The sequence below is a fragment of the Choloepus didactylus genome, chromosome 6 (assembly GCF_015220235.1).
Source record: "Choloepus didactylus isolate mChoDid1 chromosome 6, mChoDid1.pri, whole genome shotgun sequence".
Classification (NCBI taxonomy): domain Eukaryota; kingdom Metazoa; phylum Chordata; class Mammalia; order Pilosa; family Megalonychidae; genus Choloepus; species Choloepus didactylus.
This window is the reverse complement of record NC_051312.1, coordinates 20573268-20578305: the sequence shown is the minus strand read 5'-3', so window position 1 is coordinate 20578305 and position 5038 is coordinate 20573268. Positions and strand designations below refer to the sequence as shown.

General features: G+C 34.0%; 1 non-coding gene across 1 annotated transcript; it reads left to right on the top strand.

Annotated features, from left to right (window-relative positions):
• The first annotated feature begins 622 nt into the window (after nt 1-622).
• On the top strand, nt 623-727 carry LOC119538890. The gene has a single exon (XR_005217677.1). It is a non-coding gene; the product is annotated as a U6 spliceosomal RNA (small nuclear RNA).
• The last annotated feature ends 4311 nt before the right edge of the window (nt 728-5038 follow it).

Below are 5038 nucleotides of genomic sequence, written 5' to 3'. Positions count from 1 at the left end.
CTTTGGATAATTGTATGGTATCTGAACAATCTCAATAAAAATGAAAAAAAAAAAAAAAAAGAAGAGAGTTCAGATTTTGAAAACAAAAACCAAATAAGAATTCTCAAACACTATTTGGTAAAAGATTACTGCAGGGAATAAATATTCTGTATCAACAGCACTTTGAACAGGACAATACTCTTTTAGTTGCAAAATTGGCAACCACACCTCCCAGATACACCTACATCTGGATGATGCCATTTTTGCCAGTTGTAGTGGTTAGGTTTAGAGACAACATTTAAATGCTTAATTTAATATCTGCCCAAATTAAAAAATATTACAATACTCCACAATGAAGTGTGGGGAAAAAAACACATTGAAATATATCAATTCTCCCTGTTTTGATTTTTTTTAAAATAAATACTGTATTCTGAGACATAAACATACGACTCACAGGACTTAGTTCTTACCTTAGCAGTGTTACAAATTGCATGTCACAAGAGGCTCAAGGTAATTTACAAATATTTGAAAACATAATTGTTATGAGTTTGTTAAAATAAGACTAGCTACTCTAATAAATAAATCCCAAATCTCACTGACTTATCACAATATATTTTTCCAATCACAGAAAATCCAATGGAGGGTGCTCACTTTGGTAGCAGATATATTAAAATTGGAATGATGCAGAGAATGTTAACATGGCCCCTGCACAAGAATGGCTACACATTCTGAAGCATTCCATAATTTTCAGCAGCCTATTCACAACTGCCAAAGATGGAAGCTACTCCAGTGTCCATCAACAGATGATTGGATGCACAGACTGTGATATATGTACATGATAGAATATTATACAGCTGTAAGAAGGAATGAAGTCCTGACATTTGTGACAGCATGGATGAAACAAGTGGGCATTAGGTTGAGTGAAATAAGCATTACACAAAAGAACAAATATTGTATGCTCTCACTGTTATAAGCCAATTATATTAGGCAAAATTCATAGAATTTGAATCTAGAATATTGGCTGCTGCGGGATTGAAAGGGTGTACAGAATGGGAGCTGAGTGATTTGTGCAGAATTTCTATTTAGGTTGATTAAAAATGCTTGGAAATGGAAGTGGTGGTAGCACATCATTGTGAATGTAATTAGTGATTCTGAATTGTCTTTGTGAGTGTCATTAAAACAGTAAGTTTTGGTCATGGAAGTCACAAGAAGGAAAATTTGAACAGAAAACATAGGAATGTATAACATGTGAACCTTGTGGATGATGCCTGTAGTTAATAGTGCAAATATAAGTGTCTTTCCTGAATTATAACAAATGTACACTAGTGCAAGGTGTTAATATTATGGTGCTATATATAGAAAAGCAACAACTACAGATTGTAGTTACCAGTAATGTTTAATATTCTTCATTGTAACATAGGTTTCACAATAATGCAAACTGTCAACATTAGGGGGCTATATGTTAGCACTGTATTTTTACATGATTTTTCTGTAAACCCACAACTTCTCTAATTAAAAAAAGTATATTAAAAAAGAACCAATGAAAGAAGGGCTGTGGGCAGAGCATTCCAGTCCATGGTCATTCAGGAACCCAGCCTGAAGGAGAGCCAATCACATATGTAAGGTTGCCACTTAACAAGTGTAAAAGCAAGACACCTGGTTAAATTTGAATTTCAAAAACAGTGAGTAATTTTTCACTAAAAGTATCCCATGCAAAATTTAGGCAACACACTAAAAAATTAATTGTGAATCTGAAATTCAAATTTAACTGGGTGTCATATAAATCATCTAACAAATCTAAATAAGGATTCCAGTTTCCTAGTTCAAGAAGAAAGGGAATTGAAAATCTTCGGGAATTGGTTCTAGTTGGCTGGGGTGAACCATGAAACTCATGTGACATTTAAAGATATCTCAGGTTCCCCCATAACTAGGGGAACTAATGTCAAGAGCTTGGATGCAGATTAAGGTAGTAAATAGCTGAGAAAAATTGTGAGTTATTTAAACTGTATATAATCATATTTACTTATTAATTGAGGCAAATGGATATGTGTTTACCATGGTAGGGAGAGTGTACTCATCTATGTTTCTTAAAACCACACATATTACTTGTCAGTATTATTTTGCAGAAATACTCTTAATTTTGTGTATGAACTCCTGGCTAAACTGTAACTGTTTACTCCGTTATTTCAATCAAGAAAATTGAAAAAGAAATCTGGAAAGCAAAAAATCCAATTGTGAATGTTTGAGTGAAAATTCAAGTAAAAAAAAATGAAGTACAACTTAACAGTATTTTAATTTTGAGATGATACAAGTATCTCCCATCTTTTCTTGGACAACCATAGACATTGCCAGCCATGACATATGGAAATGGCACTGAAGAGACTGAATTCTTTCTTCAGGGATTTGGTGCCCAACACAGGATTCAGCATGTTCTCATCTTTGTATTTCTACTGATCTTTGTGACCTCCATGGTGGGTAATATTAGAATGATCTTACTCATCAAAGCCAATTCCAGACTTCAAACACCCATGTACTTTTCCTACATTTGGCATTTGTTGATGTCTGTTATACCTCTGCTGTCACTCCCAAGATGTTGCAAAACTTCATATCAGAAAATAAATCAATTTCATTCATTGGATGTGTAATGCAGTCATGGATTTATGTGACATTTGCAACAAATAACTCTTACCTCCTAGCTGTTATGGCAGTGGACCATTATGTAGCCATCTGCAAACTCCTTTGTTATTTGACAGTCATGTCCTGTACAGTATGCATCCTATTGGTAGCTGGTTCCTATGCCATCAGCTCAATAATTCCTCTGTACACAGGTTTTACATTCACTGTCCTTTGCAAGTTCCACAACATTAATCATTTCTTCTGTGATCCTTCCCTGATTCTTGCCATTTCATTCTCCAACATTGGCATCATCATGCTACTTGTCATTGTGGGATTTAACTTGATGGTCACTATATCCATTGTCATCGCCTCTTCATATACATCTTATCTGCCACCTTAAAGATATCTTCTACTGCAGGGAGGATAAAAGTCTTCTCCACACATCACCATTTTCTATGTAACTCTCACTTACATGTACTTGCTGCCTCATTCTAATAATTCCCAGGGGAATATGGAAGTTGCCTCCATATTTTATGGATTTGTGATTCCCATATTGAACCTGATCTATAGCTTGAGAAATAAGGAAGTAAAAGAAGCTTTAAGGGTAGTAGGGAAGAAATTCTTGTAGTTGGACCCAAATTATTAAAATTCAGTGTCTCAAAGATCCATGAATTCATACAATTTAAAGTTTCTGAAATTGAGAACATGCTTTTCTCTAGATCAGTGTTAATTCTCTCAAAAGGAAATATATCAGAATGGGAGAAATACAGTAGACATCTCCTGGAATTAATTTACACTAGAATAATTTTGAGAAACATACCTGACATTACCCATGGAGAAGAACTTTATCAAGGCTATCTAAATTATAAAGTGTATATAAATTTTTGAAAATTTCAGTACTTCAAATAAATTTCAAATATATTCTTAAAGAGTACAAACACACTTTTTTGTATATGAAATATGAAAGATTATGAATAGTATTAAAACTTCATTATTTTCCATTAATTACAAGTTCCTTCAATCATCAACAATGAAGCACTTTTAAATTATCTTCAAATGTTGCACTAATCTAAATGTAAAGTATATTTATTACTGTAAAATGTGTTTTATGACTCAGACTATTTTCCTACACAGTGTGCCCATGTTAACATTTCTTTACACTTGAAAACCCTGATTTTCCCCATTACTTACCTTCTTTAATCTGAATCTATCTTTTCTTGCTTAGTGAAAGGTAAGTGGTGGAGCAATTTTCTTTCCCGTTCATCAATAGATTGAGAGTTTTGAAAGTAGATGGATCCAAAATACTTACAGTCATCATCCATTTAAGAGACACATACAAGTGATTTTATTTCAGACAGTTTACACCACAGAATGGATGCCATGAGCACTCTAAATCTGGAAGAAAAAGTGTTGAAGAAAAGTTTTGAGCAGTAGATTGAGGCAGGCAACAGACCCCCACCCCACCCCAAGTATTATAGATGGTATAATAACTGGTTGAAAGAAAAGATTCCCACCAAAGTAACAATAGTTGGGTTAATGAACTATCAAAAAATGTATTTAAGTAAAAATATTAGGAAATTGAGTAAGAGAAAAGATATATTTTTCAATATGGTGACCCTCATAAATTCTAAGAAGAGAAAAATAACATCCTGAAGGCATATAGACTCACCTCCAAAAAGACTCTTTAATTTAAACAAGGGAACTTCAAACCCAGGGTGGGTCCAAGTACTTTCAAGGCCCAGAATCTCCAGACACTGCTGGGGGGTCATTATTAAATAGAGACTGACCTGCAGGAGAAAATTTGTGTTCCACTTAAAAAAACTTTTCTTCATGTAAGAGTGTGAATATCCAAAGTAAAACATGGGAATAAAGAGCCATATAGTGCTTTTCATTCAATAAAGAGCCCAAGGAAATGGGCTCTCCAACAAATAGACAAAATAGCCACATCTATAAGAATTATTTGAAGGTGGAATCATTTGTGGTAGGTTCTGGCTTGAGATTCATTAGCAACTGTTAGCTTAAAGAGAGAACATTCCTTTGTACCAATGTAAAATAGGAATGTCTGAAGTTGTAATTACACATTATTTCATGAATTATCAATTACAATTTTAGGCTATTTGGGTCCAGATGAATTAAGGAAAATATAGACCAAGAACAATTGAATCATTAGTTTATTCACTCATTTACTGAATTTCAGTTACAAATATTTACTGAGGGTCCCCTGTAAGTATTGGTGATCTGTAATTGAAAAAGACACTATGTCTAGCAAGAGGCTAAAGAGATATGTGAGTTCTTGTCAAAGAAAACAAAAACACCATTTCTGAAGAAAAGAGGGACTATGATATAGGACTCATTCCTAGACCTGAATAGCATCCAGAAGCCTGAGACAACCAATTAGAAAGGTAGCTGGAGGGGAAGGCAGGATGAAGACTGAGAAAAAATA